This window comes from Balearica regulorum, chromosome 5, assembly GCF_011004875.1.
Source record: "Balearica regulorum gibbericeps isolate bBalReg1 chromosome 5, bBalReg1.pri, whole genome shotgun sequence".
Taxonomy (NCBI): domain Eukaryota; kingdom Metazoa; phylum Chordata; class Aves; order Gruiformes; family Gruidae; genus Balearica; species Balearica regulorum.
Genome location: NC_046188.1, coordinates 57,394,925 through 57,414,911, shown reverse-complemented (window position 1 = coordinate 57,414,911; position 19,987 = coordinate 57,394,925). Strand labels below are relative to the sequence as shown.

At 35.4% G+C, this 19,987-nt stretch overlaps 1 protein-coding gene across 7 annotated transcripts in view; it reads left to right on the top strand.

Annotated features, from left to right (window-relative positions):
• The window catches only part of PDE3B (phosphodiesterase 3B), a 95,795-nt gene that overhangs the window by 33,500 nt on the left and 42,308 nt on the right, over nt 1-19,987 (top strand). The gene's annotated exons all lie outside the window — the stretch shown is intronic.

Below are 19,987 nucleotides of genomic sequence, written 5' to 3'. Positions count from 1 at the left end.
AGTGCCCGTTCAGTCTCCCCTTACACTTATGGGCACTTCCTCCTTTTCCCAGTCTTCCCTTGAACTTATTTAAACTTCTTGCATCCACAGCTTCCTTTGATAAAGCAGGTTACTTAGTACTTGTTAGTGAAGAACTGCCTCTTTCTGTTTTGCACCTGGCTCATCCCAGCTCTTTCTAATGGCTTCTGGTTTTTGTGCTGTAAAAAAGCAGTTTTAGTGAGTTTAACTTTCTACTGACCAGTTCCTTGGGCAGAATTTGCAACAATCATGAGTTCAGTGTAGCAATATACATTACATCTGGCGGTGACAATAACTAATTTGTTTAAAAATTATTTTAAGGTGACTAGAGACCAGCTTGGTATGTCAAAGTTCCTGACTTTGTGTATTCTTAGACTGAATATGTTGCAGGAATATATAGTTTTGCTGTTTCCTGGAGGTTGATAACTGTCTCCCATTAGGATTCTTTGTTGCAGGATGATGCCACTCAAAGTTCTGCCCAACGATAGCAGATGTTTGTGTGCAAAATACGTGAAGACAAATGAAGAGCAGAAAAATCTGCTTACTGAGAAATGATACTGTGCTATTACATTTATTTCCTTTTCCAGGGGGAAGTTGTTGATTTTGAGTTGTGTGAGATCAGTTGTAATTACTATAACTGGCTTTGCGTACTTACAGAGAAATGGCTCCATCTTGGATATATGGTTTGGGTTTTTAGAAGTATTTGTTTTCTGCAGGTACTCCTCTTGTTCACAGAGAGCAAATTTTGTATGTTTTTGTAAGAAAAGGATTATTCCAAAAATTATCCTTTCAGTGACACTGACTTCAAAAGGCAGCCACAGCAGAGATCCCAAAATACAGGTTTATAGACAGAGAAAAGGTCACTCTTTCCTTGTTAGGTCATGTGTTGACAGTAAAAATAATTTTTTTTTTTTTTAAAGTAACTCATTGTTTATGACTTATGATCTTATAACAATCCTATTTAAAATTTTAAAAGCTGTTGCTCTGGAATATATACAAAATACATCAAATTTCTATAATGATTTTTAAAAAAATGAACCTATTTAATTTGTTAAACAGTTACTATAATCTCTCCTTGAATTAAGAGTATAAAATATTAAAATGAAATTTTCAATAACACCTGTGGGTTAACTGTAATTATCTTAAATTGAGACAAAGTAACAGGCTTTTATTACATTTCCTAATTGCAGTATAACCTATAGCAACCATTCTTGTCTCAGGTTTCTTAGTTACCATCCTGTAGGTTCTATTAGTTTGTAAAACTGTAACTCGGCTCTGATCCAAAAATTTCTCTTTGTAAATTTATAATAGACAAACTGAGAAGCATTTCTCTCTAGACTTGCAAGAAATACCCATGCTGGTTCTTTATAACTTTTTGATAACTGATATGCTGGATTGTTTTTAGCAGTCCAATGTTAGTTTTCAAAAAGTTACATTTCCAGTGCAGAATCATAATATATTAAAGCTGCATTATTTTAGCATATAGGTTTTTTTCATAGGTTTTTCAATACATCTTAAACTGGCAAACATAATTTTAAAATTCTGAAACACAGTGTAGAGTCAACAGAACTTTTCAGAACTCTTTCACTCATTTGTATGGGAAAATTAAACTTTAATAAGGAAACAGAATAAAGTGGGAAGATGTGTGATGTTAGTATGAGATGCTGGAAATGGAATAATATTTCACTGATAACTGGCTAACAGTAAGATCTTGTTTTGTGATTGTTTATACAAATATTATGAAAATATAAATTTGTTCTAACTTTAATCTTGTATATTTCTTCTTCCTACTTTTCATTTGGCTTCTACTTTTATTCCAGATATAAATTTAAACAAGTATAAAGTTAGCGTCTTCAGAAATACCCTGAAAGGCTAGGAGCCTTCAACAGATATAGCTTGATTTTGGTTAGCATGTGTTCTACAGCAATTAATAAGAAAGTTGGCTGATAAGGTGCATTTGTGAAGTTACAAATCAAATATATTTGTACATATGCTTTTTGTCTCTGTAGCCTGGAATGAATACTTCTATGAGGGATAGTTCACATGTGGCTGCCAAAAAAAGAAAGGCTTGTAGATAAACTCGGCATGATATCTGAAATAATTAGTTTCAACTTAAATATGGTAATGCCTAAGGTAGTCTTTGGAGGCAATTTGAACACGTAATCTATATTTTGTGATTTTCTTTTGAGTTATTCTTTTTTTGGAGGCAACCACCTTAACGTGTTGTTCCTAGAGTGGATTCATAGCATATTTTGTGAAATATTAGTTATTGTCTTTCTGCTCTTGGTAGCTTTGCCTCATTGCCTTATTGCAGAAACTGACCATTCTTTTTGGCCAAATAACCAATTCTCTTATGTGTTGTACAGCAGTGGTGCCCAGACTACTTGGGAAGGCTCATGGTTACTATCCTACTTCGGGTTACAGCAGTTGCAAAGGGAATTCCATCCCTGATGTAAAAACTTAACCACTTGTTAATATTTGGAGTTCAAACCCTACCAGAAATGAGGCTTGAAATGGAAATTATCACAAGGGAAATAAAATTGGCAACTACTCCTTTTGGTATAAAGCGGAGGTGGGGATACAGGATAACATTTACTATTTCATAGAAAACATCTACTCTTGACACGTTATGACTCTTATGACCTATACAGGTTCCTTTCAAATGCAATTATCCTAGAAGACTGTGTACCTGTTGGTGTGAAATTTTGTGTAGACATAGCTAACTAGTTCAGGTACTGCTGAGGGCATGTTTGCAGTAGCACATAATTCTTCTCAGGCTGTGAATCCTGGGAAAGGAGCTGAACAAATATTTAAGTACTGAGTCAATGTTGAACTCCAGCCACTGTGGCGACTGAGCTAGTACTACCTAAGTTTTTTAGCTCATAATTCTTTAGGAGTTTTCTACGTGATTTACATTATAATTTTTAAACTGTTTTACTCTATAAGCATAAAATCTATTTTTAAATTCTCTGTTTGTGAATAATATCAAATTTTGTTGTCTTTCATAAACAGATTACAGGGAGGTTTTGAACCCACTGTTCTTTAGTTTAACTGCTAGTACATTAGCTAAAAAAATAATTCTGAAATCCCTCTGTAGACCTCTTCCTGAAGAAAGATTTGATGCATGTTTACCAAATAATTAGTGAATCTTAGAGGGTTTTGTGAATGAAGAACCATGCAGCAGAGGAACCCTGGAGTGGGAAAGGTGCTGGATCACACGCACAAGCTGAGATTTCAGTGCTTAAACAGGTTAGCATCTTGTAAGGCCCTGCTAGATGTCACTCTCTTCCGTTAGATTGAGCTTCTACAGTCTCTTTTGAGACCGTTTTTGAAGCTTGTCAATAGCTTCATTAACTACTCTAAGGGTTGAAGTAGCTGTTTGATGGACTGGACCACTAAGAAATCATTACCAAACATTCTGTAACATAAAAATGTGCTTCTAAGGTCTACAAGAATTCCTCATTGCATCAGTAATATACTGGATTTATGTTATAGGACTTTAAAAATTGGGTAGTTCCTAACACCAGGCTTTATCAAGAAAGTTAGAAATTAATAGTGGTGTTATAGATAGAAATAACACAGTAGAAAAGTTTGCAAAAACTATCTTACAAACCAGTCTGAACAAAAGAAAGAGCAATGTACTGTTTTTTACAAGTTGTCATCTACGTGTTTAATTAAGATTTGTGAAAATCTCACAAGTCTAAAGAATTCAGATAATTGTAAATCACTGGATATTGAGTTGGAGTTAATATTAATTTTACCTGCTAGATAAAGAATTAGTTACATATCATGACAGTGGAAAAAAAATAATCTTGGAAGCTAGAGTGAGTCCCTCCTCATGAAGCTGTAGCATGCAATGTCAATACTGTTGAGAGTTATTACTGAATATTGAAGTAGATGGCTTATGTGAGTTAAAACAATAAATGTTTTGTGCAGACAATGTGAATATGTCTTCAACTGAGCATACATATGAATAACTGTGGAAACTCTTGCAGGCACTTGTCTGTTCCTCTGCTGTCAGCTAAGAAATCAGATAGCTAAGAACTTTTTTAAAAGTTTCAACAAGACCTTTTCTCCATTCAGAGATCTTGCATTTTGTGGCACCTTAAGAATTTTAAAACTACATTAATGAAATAAATCTTTATGTTGATTGTTTAGATTTTTGCATGAAGGTGGAGTGCTCAGATTAAATCTTTAGATACCATCAATGATTGTTTACTGAAGCAGCCAATCAGAGAAATCGGAGAAGGAAAAGCAACTGTTCACTTCTTCCTAATATTTAGGAACTGCTTCAAAATAGCAATCAGAGAGTGTCTCTGTAATGATGATTACATCATCAGCGATCATTCAGAATTCATATTGGAGCAATGGAAACCAAAAGATCCGTTACACTTGTGCTCAGAAAAATTGTTAAAATAAAAGGGGAAAGTAAATAAAGTAGAATCCCTGCAGGGGCCATAGACACTATTCAAAGACATCATACTGGAAACTTGAGACAAATGCGTGCCATTTATCAAAACAAGATATAAAGATAAAAAGAAATATGCCATGATTAAGCAGGATGGTAAAAAAGGCTCATAGGAAAAAGTAAGCATTCTTGAAAAAAGTTGAGCTTATATCTAGAACAGACAGGTTAAATGTAATAGTCCGAGACAGATCAAAAATAATCTGAAGAGCAACTTATAGAAAATATAAAAAATTATTAATAATACTTGTACAAATACATTAGAAGCTTGAAGCCTCCCAGAATGCCTGTAGGACTTTTAAGTTCTCAGAAACAGAAAGAGCATCCATATAAGATGAGGCCACAGCAGGAAACATTTATTTTAACATTTGCTGTGGGAGAACCTGGAGAAAATTCCTATGCTGGAAGTTTACAGGCAATGTTTCAGAGGGTTTAAGTAAAATTTAGGTATTGTAAAATGCATTTTTTAAAGGAAAAACAACAAAATGTCAAGAACAGATAACACATGCCTAAGGTTCTCGAGAAACTTGAGGATGAAACAACCAAATTGCTTGCTGAATGTAATGTGCAGCTTTTTACTTAAAATTGATTGGATCCCAGCTGACTGCAAGTTGGCTGATGTCATGTCCCTTTATGAAAGTCCCCAGGAGAGATCTAAAGAACTGTTGGCCAATAATCACGACTTTCATAGCAGGTAAATTAGTAGAAATCATAACAAATGTTAACATTACCCATTTCAGAGAAAGATGATGTCTGGTGGAAGAGTCAACCCTCCTTTTGTTAGTTAGTCTTGCATCAAACAAACTTAGGAGAATTTTTTGAAGGAACCAGCAAGACTGTAGATTATAAAGATCTATCTGATACAGTCTGCTTGGATTTCTAAAAGGCAAGATTGGAAAAGGAAAGAGAAAGAGGTAACAGGGCTAATCATAGCTATTGGGAACACTTTCATACAAGGCACTGTGAGGGCTGCTGTGGGGCAAGTTAACTCCATCTCTATACAATAAACTGTGACTGCATCATGGAAAAACATAGCTATAAGGAGGATATGACCGTGGTTTGTGAAATCATGGCAGAGAAAGCCTAAGAGGCTAGGGGCATCACATGTTTGAGTCTGCTTGAGATGGTGTACATTTTAAGCTATGAAAATTCTTTTGATAAGACATTACAGATGCCAGAAGTTTAAGGAAGAAAATTCATTGAGAGCTATTAAATACAGTGCTTTGAGGAAACACTTGAGCTGCAGATTGCTGGATACTGGGAAGGTTCAGGAGAAGAGATTTTTTTATTTCTCTGTAGGAATCTTCTGCTGACTTGTCAAAGACAGGATACTAGGATAGGGAGGTTGGTGGTCTGATCCAGTGTAGCTAGTTTATATTTTTGTTGAAACCAGTAGGGTGATGTTTGTTACTTCTTTTGTAATTTAAATGGGTATTCTTGATTGCAATTGCATACAGAAGAGGAAGGAAGAAAGGACAGATAAATTAATAGTTTTAAAGTCATAATCTCTGGTTAAATGAAAAACACAAAACCAGATTTTGATGCTAGTAAACTTAATTATGGTTTTTTTTGAACTTACATGAATGAAAATAACAGTAGCCAAATTCCCAATATAAACCTACCTTATTTTAACATAATTATAAAGAATCTTTTGGCTTGTATCCATAATGATTAGTAATGAACTTTTGTCTCAGAGCAAATTTGAATTCAAAAGTAGGCTACACAGTTATCTGTTACTGTAAATTTGCTACAGAATTCCATTAATACTTTTATAAAATATTCTGTAGTTCCAAGTTCTAGATCTAATGTTTAATTTTGCCAAATGTTTCCCCCTCGATATTTAATCTTGTTTTTTCTTTTATCTTCATTGGTTTACAATCTCTGTGTAACCTGAACCATGAAGAACTCTTAGAGAAAAACTGAGTTACCTTTTTCCAGTTAGCGTTTTCAGAAATTGATTCTGAATATTTATACTGTTTGTGCACCTTCCACTTTGTCACCTGAATCAGCGGTTATTAGAAGTTTGAGGAACTGGAAGAATCTGATCTGATTGGAATGCCAAAGGCAGGGGCAGCTGCTTAAGTGACAGCAAGTATTGATACAGGAGTTGCTTTTATTTGATGTATTTTGTTAGCATGAATGCATGGAGTCCTTCTTGAGGAACTCAAATTACAAGTATGTAAAGCTCATTTTTATATAATGCTATAGGTCATGAAAATATAAAACCTGGACTGAATATTGATGTATTTGAATAGAAATTTATATGGTGTATTTTTTAGCTCTGCACATAGGAGAACAACATTTGTTAGGTTAGATATAGGGTTCTGAAGTGAAGTCAAACTTTCCTTAAGCCTGTCTAGCCAAAACTGATTAGTAAATAGATTTCTAAATTATAATCTAACTTGTCTTTGCTTCCCTTTTCCAAAATGAAAATTATTAACTTGACACATAGACTAAACTTAACTTATTCTTTCTTTCCTTTTTCTTTCATTGGTTTAAGATCAATGTTTTCTCAAACTCCTCTGTTGTAGGACGAGACTGGAAGCTGAAGAGAAGTGGCCTTGATGGCAGGGATGTGTGTGTTGTTATCTTTGTGAAAATCTGTTCTCAGCTCAGCTATATTTTTAAAAATTGTATTTTGCATATGCTCAATAAAACGTCATTTAACTTTATAGCACAGTACCTGAAGATTCCACCATAATGCGTACTATCCTATCTGAAGTGGACTTCACTGAAACTATAGTTTCAGCTCTGAGCTTGGGTTGTGCCCCAGAACCGAACAGGAGGATATTGTTTTTCTGTGCTTTGTCTCTCCCTTGCCTTGTCTTGCCTGATTTGATTGCAGTAGGGATAAGAACTGGATGTAGGTGTGGGGAAGAAAATAAGTTAAAATGTTTTGGTAAGCAGAAGGGAAGAAATTGGGGCTAAAGGACAGGAGGTTCAAACTTGAATGAGAATGGGATAATTTTATGTCTGGAGTAATGATTGACATGCTAGACAAGGAGGTTATGATAATAAGCCTCAGAATTAAACATAGCTGGAGATAACTCCTTATTCCAGTTTCATTCTTCAGGTAAGGGATGGGTCTGGATTAATGCTGGAAGGGACAGAGCTGTAAATCTTGTATTTGAGAGAACAAACAGAAGTTTGTGTCTGCTGAGGAACATTGCAATCAGGAGCCCAAATGACACCATCTCCCTCTGCTGCAAGCAAGCACCTGAGAAAGGCTCATAGCATCTAATATTCATTTGAATAAAAGATGCTAACCTGACTTCAACCATTGCTTGCTCCAGTGGAACAGATCTTCATTTCATCAGTGTGATGCCATATCATGGAATTTGGGAGTTTTGGGTTGCCTTCTTGAAAACAATTAGGCAGTAACAATAAAAAAGCTAACATGGGCTCTGATTCTGAAGGAATTTAAAAAAAAAAATCTGGAAATAAAAGTGCCTATGACTTTGCAGGTTCTAATTATATAATTCTATATACCTTTCCTGTCCCTCCCTGCCCCCCAAATAATGAAATCTGTGCTGCATTGCAGTGAATAATGAGAGATTTTTAAATTTTATTTTCTCACTGTAGTTCCCGGTTCTCTGTGCGCCCAGAGAAGTGTAAAGAATGAGTCAGAGGTCAGGAAAAAAAGAAGAGATGGGCATAGGCTTGAGGCAGTTGAGCATTACATTGAAGAACTGACTTTTATTCTGACTTTGTCATTGAAATGTCTTTGTGTGTGAGAGATCCTTGGTGAGTCACTAAAATCTAACTTTTCCCAAGTGATTACTACTTGTATGTGTGTTTTTTGGTTTGTTATGCTGGGTGGGTTTTTTTGTTCTTTTTTTTTTTTTTTTCCTTGAGACTATGGATCCGATTTGCAATAATGGTAACCACTCTTTGCTGTAGCCGAAGACTATCAGCCATACTTTGAATGCCTGAAATCTATGTAAGGGGTGGAAGAAACTGAACATTCAGTTAGACATCCAAATTTAGCAAGATTATTTTTAATTATTTTTTTATCTGAGTTAATAAGTACTCCAGTATTTTATAAGCATTTTGTAATTAATTTTGTAAGAATGTTTGTGAATATTCAGGTGTTATGATAAGCAGTATACCCAAGCCAGAGTAAGTAAAAAAAATAATAAAAAAAATTTGCTGAGTGGTTTTGAACTGCATTCAGCAAGTGTGGGGCCATACACTGAACCGTAAAGAAGCAAAGTACTGTGCTCTTTCTGCGGACCTCATCTATTGTCTTTCAAGTATGGTAACTCACACTTGCTATATTTCTTCTTGATGGACAAAATTTCTATCTTCTCATTTACCCATCTGTAAATCCCTTAAAATTAAGTCCTCTTAGTATATTGACAATGAGTGCGTTGGCTTTTTTTTCTATTTATACACACATTAGCTTGATATTTTCTAAACATAATTATTGCATCAAACTTGAGGCTACCTTATGATACTGAGGATTTCGGAGATATACGTTTTCTACATTGAATTTTGAAAAATGCTTTCCATTCGCTTGAATAAGTGATGACGAACTACTTACACGCATCACCAAAAAAGAATGTGACAGCTAATTAATTGTTCTGCTGCAATAGAACAAGTTCTGTCAGTCATGAATTGAAATTTTTGTTTATAATATATCAGCACATGGCAGTGGTACTGTGATCCTAAAACATTAGCCACAATATTTTTAATGTCTAGAACACGGTGAGTGCTGCTTATACGCTATACAATTCTATTACAAATATATATATGTATATTATACTATAATTACTGTATAGCAGATTTTGATATATTTCAATTCAAATATTGGAGTTTTATGTACAGTGAAGCACTGTGATTCTCTTAAGAAACCTGCATTTGTGCTTTACAGTTTTGCTTGAAATGTTACAATACTAATACCCTTCAATACACTTCCATTGTACATGATTATGATAAAGCCTTTCCTTTTCCAGCAGTCTTTTCTCCAGGTACAGGCTGGATATGTTCAGAGAAAATAGTGTAGATAATCAGAGATATGCAATAAATTCTGTAGTTGATAGGACTTTTTAAGAGCTATGCCTTGTTTTATTTCAGGGTTGAAAGTATGATGAGAAAGGCTCATTTTGTGATTATAATAGCCAAATGACAAAGAATCTTTGTCTGCATCAGTGTTGTTATGCTGATAACCAGTCTATTTCAATTGTCTTTCTCTCTTGGTCTGTCTTTAAGATATTTGTCATAATGCTTTCATCTGTCTTGGAGAAGATGGAGGGGTTTTTTTAATAGCATTATAGAAAACTCATTAGAAAATTAATTTGTATTCTATTCACAGTTTGGAAGGTTTTTGGTAAAGAACATATGAGGTCACACTAAATATGTGGAACAGAAAGAAATACTGAATTGTTTCCTTATTTAAAATGGTCTAAGTTAACCTTTTATCCCATAATCATTTAGATGTGTGGGTGGGTATGTTACAATGGCTTGGCTAGTTTATGATACATCAGCTGTTTTGCAGTAATTGCCAATGGATTTGCTTTTATTTCCAGTGTAGTAATACATTTCCAGTGTATTTTCTCTGAGGAGTGATAACTTGAAGTATTTTGTTTTTTAAAAACAGTAAGAGGCTTCAGATGGAGCAGCTGAAAAGTAGCAGCTTGCACACTAATTGCCTAATGGATGGGTCTGAGAGGGCCTAATGGTTAGAAAAATGTCCTGCTTCACTGGGGTAGGTTCAGCTCTACGTGAAACAGCAGCAGTTCTCATATCCTGACTCATGCATTATCAACCTATTTCTACCAGTTGGGAAACGAGGTAATTCACGTTTCCTGGAGTTGAGAGGCATATATATTGAGAGCTTCGGATTTATCAGATCACTTCAAAAGATTATAATAATTTTAGTGATTTTATTACTTTATTCATAACTTCCAAGAGTTTACTTTGCACTTTCTTTACAACACTACAAAGAAATTTGGGATACCACTTGCACAGCACATGTAAGATTGGTGAATGGGTTGATTTTATTTATTACAACTTAATATTAGGAATCTCAGCATTTATCTTCAGTTCGAATACAGGTTCAGTTAACATAATTTCTGTGCTCTTGATATGACACAATAGTTTCGCATGCTAACTGACAATTTTAAACTGATGATAAAAGTCTCTTGAGCTGCTTTTTTCTTTGAAATATTTCACCATTTTACATATATTCTGAAGATTTAGGTTAAAATTGCTGAAGTCCAACAAATACCTAGTTCGAGAGCTGTCTCCAGTGCTGTTGTGGGCAATTTCTGTCATGTACCCCAGTGGCATCCAAGTTTTTCTAAATCATAAGTGAAAAAGTCTTGCAGCCTTTCACTGTCTGTATTGGTGTAAATGTGCTGTTCAGAATGACAGATTTTATCTGCTCACTATGTAGCATGCTGATTTCTCAGCAATTTAACTTCTTTTCCTTTCCCACCAGCCTGTAGCAATTTGGTTCAAGCATTTGCATGTTAATAGTATAAAAAAGTCAAATTTGCATCTTTTACCACCAGTAATCATTTTCTATACAGACTGATGATGCAGTAATGAACCAGTTATGAGAGGGCAACTCATGAATATAAATAGTCCCATTTTACAAGTATTTTGCCAAGGTCGGGGGAGAGAGGAGGGAGGTCAGAAGTAGCTCCTTAGTCACAATCACATCTGGAGCTGAAACAAACTCTTTCTTTGTCTGTAGAAATTTGGCAGTGTTTTAGGGTTGCCAGAGTTTAGATGCTAAAGCCTGGGACAATGGCAGAGAACTAAACTGTACATACATAGATTAACTATGCATGGAAAGTACTATTTATCTGCATAATAACCACTTTTTCTGAATGCCCTGTAGCCTTGATTTCTGCATGTTTGGAAAAACAACTGTTACCACAGAAATACAGGAAAAGCCATACCCTATATGCTTTTCATAAGGCATTGGATTTGACCACTAGAACATAACATCTTAATTATACAGGACATCTGGCAATACTATGAGGTTCAGTCTGCATTTTCCCCTCATCACAGAAGAAATATTAATGCATCAGCAGAAGCATTCTTTGGATACAGTGATTATTGTTCAAGATAGCACTACTGGCACTTGATGTTGACCTCTAAACTTGTTTCTGCTTGGCAGTGGCTTTCGGTATTGTCTAAGTGCAGACTGGTGTCTTCTCAAAGAAAAAATATTTTTGTTTTCTCTTATCTGTCAATCTGTCCACTTAAGTAGTCTCTGTTATCATAATATTATAAAATGTGACTTACAAATTGCCTCTGGGGGGGGGTGTGTGTGTGTGTGTGTGCAGGGAAAAGCGTGTCTTCAGGTTCCAAAAAGGGTGGTGCTTATGTGATTCTTCTTGCAGTTTCTCAGTTTAATGCCGCATTTTAAGGAAACTGTCTGGGGAGTGTAAGTTCTTTAGGGAAAGAGGGCACAGGTTGTCATTAAAAAAAAATTAACAACTCAAGAAGACGACAAGTTTACATTATTGCCACAAAGAACACCACAGCCAAGGGACATGATGGTGGGTACTTTCTAGAAATTGTTTTCCAGCCAAAATATTCTCCTTTTTTTTTTAATGTATACAGCAGTTATTTTTCTTCCATATCCAACATGTCAAACTGATGGAGTATATAAACTTTATAATTATTGACCAATCTTGTAGTTTCACTAAACAAATGTTTTATATTTGACAGTCATTATACATAATCATTCTAGAATAATGCCATAAAAAGGAATCACTAAATATATGCTTGAGGAGAGACTTCATTGGCCCTTAGCTATCAGCTGATGAATAAACCAAGCAATGTGTCCTCATGCCCCCTGAAACATTCCCACAGGTTTGAAGTACTTTTTGGATATGGGACTTACCACTTTCCATATTCAAGGCCTTTTATGTTACAGTTCAGCATATGGGACTTAGCACTTTCCAAATTCAAGGCCTTTTATGTTACAGTTCAGTGTAAATCTGAGGTGCCATATAGATTTGGGAAAGTTGAAGTACTTTTGAATTACCTAGTGGCTGTGGTGACATGTCTGGAATGGCAGAGTTGTGGTAAAAGGTTTTAAATGTGCTTAGGTTTTTTTCTGCTGAAGCAGATGAGGAATGATTCATAATCTGCTGTTATCTGAGCTGGAATGAAGGCAGGAGCAGCATTAGCTTCCTGTGGGCATCATCTGCCCAGTGCAATAGCCTTAGCACATTACTGATGAGTCCAGAGAGAGCATTAAGATACTTGAGTTATTTGTTCTGGTATCTCAGATACTTTGTCAGAATGGTAGCTTGAAAATAGGATACATCCTTAGACTTTTAGAAATTTCAAATGATGATGCTGTTTGAATTTAGTGTTCAGTAGTTGCATATAAGGTTATGACCAGCATGGATATTACAGCATGGTGCTAGCCTCAGTAATATCAGAAGCTCTGACCATTTTGAAGTAGGAAAGCTCTTCAGGAACTTCTTTGGGAAGGGCATTGCCTGCTTCCAAAAAGGTTCATTCAATGATGAGAAAGCCATAGTGTGAGCCATGGGGAATCTAATAACTATAAGCCACCAGGGTTTTTTTTTGTTTTGTTTTTTTCTTAAAAAAAAAAAAAAAACCCAAACAAAAACCAACAACTATTTTGGATCAATGCAACAAATAGTGGAAGGGGAATGGTGGAACGGCATTGGATTTTTTTATTAAAATTAAAAAATTAATGATGGAGAAAGCAGCCTGTAGTCTTTTTTTTGTATATTTTCATACCACAGGAAGTATTTATGGTTGCATCTGTTTTGTGTTTTAATAGCAAGTATATATATATACTCCCCTTTTTATTTCAAAATGTAATGCCTAGTATAGAAAAGCAAACAAGGCAAAAAGCTCCTATTCAAACAATGTATATATATAATCAGTGGTGTGACCTCTTAAGTGGTGTGTCACTATCCCCCCCCCCAAAAGATCATAAATAAAAAATTAATTTCCATCCTAATTCTAAAGTTATCCAATGTGTTCGGGTGTCAACATACAAGCAAATTACAAAGTGATAAGATGAAGGGAAACAATATTGGAACTTGCTCAAAATTTTAAAAATTATTTGATCTTATCTGGGACTACAGACTTGTTGTGCACCAATCTGCATTGTGCAGTTTATAGAATCACAGAATGGTTAAAGTTGGCCAGGACCTCTCGAGGTCATCTACTCCAACTCCCCTGCACAAGCAGGGCCACCTAGCGCCACTTGCCCAGGACCACATCCAGATAGCAAATGACAGCCTGAATTGAACGTAGCTTTTTTTGTCTGGGAAAATTAATGATAGGAAAGCTATTCTTGTTGTGGATTTTTCTATAAAAGACTAAAAATTTTATTCTGTTCATTATTTCTTATGAAGATCAAACATAACACAACTAGAAAAACTAGCAGAATTACTAAGTATTTTCAGTCTTTAAGAATTAATAATTTTTTGTTGTTGCTTTATTTTAGCAAGATTGTGCAACTCAAAACATACAAAAGATCTAGCTAAACTTACAGATTTTTTTAAAAATATATTTTATATTACATTGAAAAACTGTGATAAAATTTAGTCAACTGGTTTCTATTGAAATGTGATAGACTTAAAATGTGTCATTGTAGAATAAAGTTCATTTGTGACGTAATACTTTTGACCTTCTTCAGTTTGTAGCACTTTGATTTTCCCGGAAATGTCTTTGTCATTGTTTTAACTTCTTTAAATACACAAGTACTCATTGGTGGGTGGGTGTGTGCGCGCTAAATTTTTATTTTTTTAAAAGGAGCTTGGCATTATTATAGATAAAAAATATTGGAAAATAATTATTTAGTCATTTTATACACTTCAGTTGTATTGTTACATGTGATTCATGTAACTTTCTTTTCACTTTTCAAGTTAAACTTGATCCTTGCTCAAATGGACTTCATTACAAAACCTGAAATCTTACTCTTTCTACAGATTATACGAACCACATTTATATTGCAGAAAAATTCTTTTTCTTTAGTTATTATACAAAATGATTATTTATGGGTTTAAATTGCCTATAAATTCAGAAGTACTGTGAAGTGGAATGGAAAATGTCATAGCTGTGCCCTGGTATGACTGATTAAAAATGTTCATATGGCCCTTCAAGCACTTATATGTTAGTGTCTGACAAATGGCTTCTTGTTTGTTAGATGCTCTAAAAAGGTCACTCCTCAGCTTATAGTTCATGATTCTATTACTGCCATTACTTTGTCAAATAAATGGCAGGCTTCAATATAAGCATTTCTGTCCTGTCAGGTTCACTTGCCATTCCTGGCAAGTGTTTATACTATCTATATAAATAATGAAGTAATAGCATGCCTATAGGAGGTTTTTTCTAAAGTCAGTTGGGTGCATCGTATGTCATAAAAGTTTGTAGAATTATTATCTACCTAAATATTTTTCAAAATATTTGATTGTTTTTGTTTCGTTACTTAAAGGTGGCAAATGCATTTGTAAGTATTGACAGTGCACCTTCTATCAAAATGCATTAAGGCTTACAAAACTAAATTTAAGATAGTACAAGTAACAAAACTGTACTATGGCTGAGGTCAGAGATAGCTGTTGCCTTTATCTGTATCTGAGGGGTAACTGCATGGCCTTGGCGTTTTTGTGTGATATGGGAATAGAAAGATGGTGCAGTGGCAGGAAGGAGACTGCAGCTCCTTTATCTCTCTTAAATGTTCTTGGGGAGATTGCCTGATGTTTTATCATGTCGTTTACAATTTTTATATTCTAGGTTCATGTAATAGATTTAAACGGTTATATTTAATTTTTAAGAAATTAGAGCAGAAAGAACAATTCCTGTAGAAGTAGTAGTATGTTTATTCAGTAAATAGCATTGGAGGTATAATATGTATTTTAGCTCAGTTTCCAAAGGAAGTGAAGCTTATATGGTTCTGCCTTGCAGGCAGAAAGGTGCAGGAGAGTGTGTGTGCTGTCTGTATTTGCCTGTACATCTGTCCCCTCTTGCCTGTAGCTTTTGAACCTGTTGCATCATTTCAAAAAAATTGATAGAGGAGTAGTTATTTTACTGATGATCCAGTTCCTATAAGTTTGGGGATTGTAGGTATCAAGGTGTCGTGGTTTTACCCCAGCCAGCAGCTGAGCACCACGCAGCTGCTTGCTCTCTCGCCCCCCATCGGGATGGGGGAGGGAATTGGAAAAGTTAAAGTGAGAAAACTTGTGGGTTGAGATAAAGACAGTTTAATAGGTAAAGCAAAAGCTGCGCGCACAAGCAAAGCAAAGCAAGGAATTCATTCACCACTTCCCATGGGCAGGCAGGTGTTCAGCCATCTCCAGGAAAGCAGGGCTCTGTCACGCGTAATGGTTACTTGTGAAGACAAACACCATTGCTCCGAATGCTGCCGCCCCCCCACCCCTCTTCCCCCAAGCTCCTTATAAACTGAGTATGACGTCATATAGTATGGAATATCCCTTTGGTCAGTTGGGGTCACCTGTCCTGTCTGTGTCTCCTCCCAACTTCGTGTGCACCCCCAGCCATCCTGCTGGCAGGGCAGTGCAAGAAGCAGAAAAGGCCTTGGCCACATGTAAACACTGCTCAACAATAAGTCCATAGAACAAAAACATCTCTATATTATCAGCACAAATCCAAAACATATCGCCACACTAGCCACTATAAAGAAAATCAACCCTCTCAGCTGAAACCAGGACACAAGGGTTTCATTGTAAGCTTCTGTGTGAGCACTACTACTTAATAGAGATTTCCTGTGGGAGAAAGACCTCACATTCATTTTAAGTGCATGGCAATTTCAGTTTCAATTTAAATTTCTGGTGGTTTTTTTTACTGTTATCTCTTGCTTTTTTACCATATGATATTTCATTAAATGAATTTTGGGGCATTCATATTGAATTTTTGTTTTTTAACTTTCTAACTTTAATAGTGAGCTCTTTCCAAAAGATTTGCTAAAATTATGAGGAGCAGAGTTCCTTTCTGTAAATCTTTAACTACATTGCAGGTACCAGATAATCAAGCAGGAGTTTCCCTTCTGCCTTGTTATCCTGAGATTTCTAAAGATGTGGAGTTCTTTATGATTCTGTCTTACTCCAGCTACTCCTTGTCTATTCTAAATGTGTCCTGTTGAACTAAGTAGCTTGTTTGAGTAGGTGTATGACTGTTATGTACCTCTTTGAAGTTGTTTACATTCTTGGAATTCAAATTTGCCAAACTAATTTTGAACTTATGCTTTGTGATATACTACTTTATTAAATGGGGTTATAATGAATCTTTTTTTATTTTTTGCTACAAGTGCAAACAAATTACTAGGCTTTATGAGTAATTCTTTTTCTATTTTGGGGACGAGGGAGTAACTAAGAAGATAGAGAGATGACTGATTTAGGCGTCACCCCAGTTTTTCTAGTTTTGAAAACAAAATATAACCTTTATACATTTATTTGGGGAAGTAATGTTGGGATAGGGCTTGTAGCAGAGGTATAGCTGTATTCTTCATTTTAGAATATCTTCTGCAGTAGTGACAATTGCCAAGCAGTGATACTGTAATAATATTTTGGAAACAACTATTCCTGCTACATTAGGAAACAAAACAGAAAACCACCACCAAATAAGGCATATTTACATCTTTAATAACGCTTCTCTCTTGATTTTTCTATTACGCATGTGGATGAGTGTGTGTTCTCTTTGTAAACCTGGAGCTAGTCTGCTAATACACAGTTCTTCCAGTTAATCTGTCAAAATACAACATGCGAACTGGTTTTTAGGTCTAACTAAACTAATCTAAGAGACTGAAACATGTGCAAACCTTAATTTTTATTTATTTTGACTATTAGTGAAACTTGCTGTGAACAAAAGAGCATTGAAAAAATTAATTTGATATGATACAACTGTCAAAACTTACTTGGATGTGCTCAGCTTGAATCTTGCCTGCTACCTGCCAAAAAAAATAACCCTGGCTGCTTTTCAGTTCATGGCTGAAGAGGATTTCTTTATTACACTCTTACATTTTGTTCTTAACAAATAGTAATTTATGAAACTCAGATAGTAATATTTGAAAGAAGACAATAGAAATAATGCTTGTTTTAATTCCCTCACGTAAGTAGGGTAAAATAATGTCACTTGTGTAAAAAAACCCAAACCCTATTCACACTCTTTTCTCGAATAAGTAGCTTTTGCTTTTTGAATGAAAGGTAGCATTGCTGGAGTCTTGGGACTTGAGCAATTATTTAAGATATCTTCCTGCAATTTAAATATTGTCATTTGTTTTCATGTTTTTAAAAAAGCTTGCTAGCTTTTAGGTGAAATTTCAATTTCCCACTTTATCTTGTGTAAAAGCTGTTAAGGAGCAAAGATCAGGTGGTGCTGCAGCATCCATACACTGTAGTAAAATGCTGAGAGTTCCTTCAGGCTGTCTCATGCTCCTTCAGCCCTGTTCTGAGCCCCAAGATTCAAAAATGCTTGCATAATTGGGTACTGTTTTGTGACTTATTAATTGCTCTCTTGGGTATATAGTTGCATGTGAGCCAGATTGGCTACTTTCCCAGCTTGCATCACTGGCAGCTGCTTTGCTTGAGGCAGATGGCTTGTAAGAGAAGCACCCATAAATTAGGGCATTGCTACTTTTTTCAAACTGTTCTGTGAGAGAGAACCTGATGAGATGACGTTTCAAAGTGTTTTTTGTACACCCTGCTAAACTGCTTTGTAAGTATCTAAATAGCACATTTTACAGTCATCTCTATTTTATTAAAAGAATTTTAAGGCAGTACAGACACTACAATGTAGTTAGCATGAAAATGGTCAGTTATATTAAGAACCTTTGGTGATGTTTTATATACGACAGAAGGTTTGGAAAGAAAAAATTCATATCAGAAAGAGGAAAGAGCCTTAATACCCTTTATATAATGAGAGTAAGAGCGTTTTTAAGGGCAGTAGCTAGAGAGGAAATGGAATAGGGTACAATAGGAAAATTTCAATGGTCTACTCAAGTATTTTAGACCTATTTGTGTGTAACATTTTTCTTCTGGACTTCATGCTCACAGTTCCCATGTAGAAGTTTAATAGCTAGACTTCTAGAAAACTACTTGTAAGGAGCAGTATGAGACTTGTGCAATTGCCTTGTAGTTAGGAATTCCATTATGGTGCTTCTTCATCCATATGTTCGCTCTGTAGGTGTACACATACCACTGTTTTGGAGACTGAAAAATTTCTTGCATGAGCAGGATCCATGGGCACACACATGCACACAAACCTTGCCTTTCTATGTGTCTCCACAATGGCATAACCCCAAAATCTCATCTTAGAACTGTCATTTCTTAAACCTATATAGCAATTTTAAGCCAGAGCAGTTTACTACTTTTGCTGTCTGTTTATTCTTTTGTTCCCATACTGCTGTATTTTGTTGAAGCAAATTACTTTCGGTCTTTTCTAGTTTGTGCCTCAAAGATTCTTCTTTACTGTTGACCGTACCTGCAATCCTCCAGTGGGTTTTAAGAACCACCTTTACTATAGAGACTGCTTCTGAAATTTGTGTCTCTGTGTACATCTTTGCAATAAGGCATGCATTTGAGAAATGGGATAGATGATTTGGACTTGTAATCCAGGAAATAAAGTATTACTAGAGGAAACATCAATAATTTCCTCCAGTGAAGTTCTAAGCTTTCATGCTTAGGTGGCAAGTTGGGAAAGTTTCTAAATCTAACTCAGGTACAGTTAGGAAATGCTATAAAGGAGGGAAAAATAGGATCTGAAAAAGAATTGGTCTCTGACCAAATTTAGCTCAGAGAAAATAGTTTTTCCTTCTTCCCTCAGGAAACAATCCTCTGAAGTTGAGCTGCGTCAGAGCTTTTGATCTATGATATTGGTCCAAGCTACCTTTGTGCGTGGACTAGTGTTAAATCTCTGTTTCATGGCCTTCTTGCCTTACTGTGAAGAAGTACTTGGGAGCAACTCTGCTCGCAAACTGGCCACAGAACCAAAGTCTATCTGTCTTTATCATGCTTTTATTTGTAAATGGATTTTTAGTTGTTAAAACATTTAAATAGTTTAGCTCTTGTGGTTATGACAGGTGTCTGTTGATTTCCATCCTCCCCCAATATATTTTTCTTGAAATGCCAGATTTGTTCATTTCACTACTGAGAGGAAATGCTGAAATGTGGTCTTCCTGCTCTGCTAAACTTGTTATATAATTCCTTTTTGTATGTGCAAAAGATACTGTAGCTATGTGTATATTCTTTTCAAGGAGAGAAGGAAGTTGGAATCTGAAGACAGATATGAACTGTCTCTTGCTGAAGTGTTAAAATCAAAATTGTTTTTTAAAATAACATTACTTTTGGAAGGATGGGTTTTCTATGCTCCTACATAGTCCATAGAGATGAGGTGATTTAGAGCACTCCTAGTTAGGCTGCATATGTCATAATCTAGAGCAAATATTTAAAATATTCATTCACACATAACCTCTTTCAACTAAAATTAGCTTCTGTGAAAAGACCCAGAAATTCTCATAAAAATAAGCTGTAGAGTAAACCA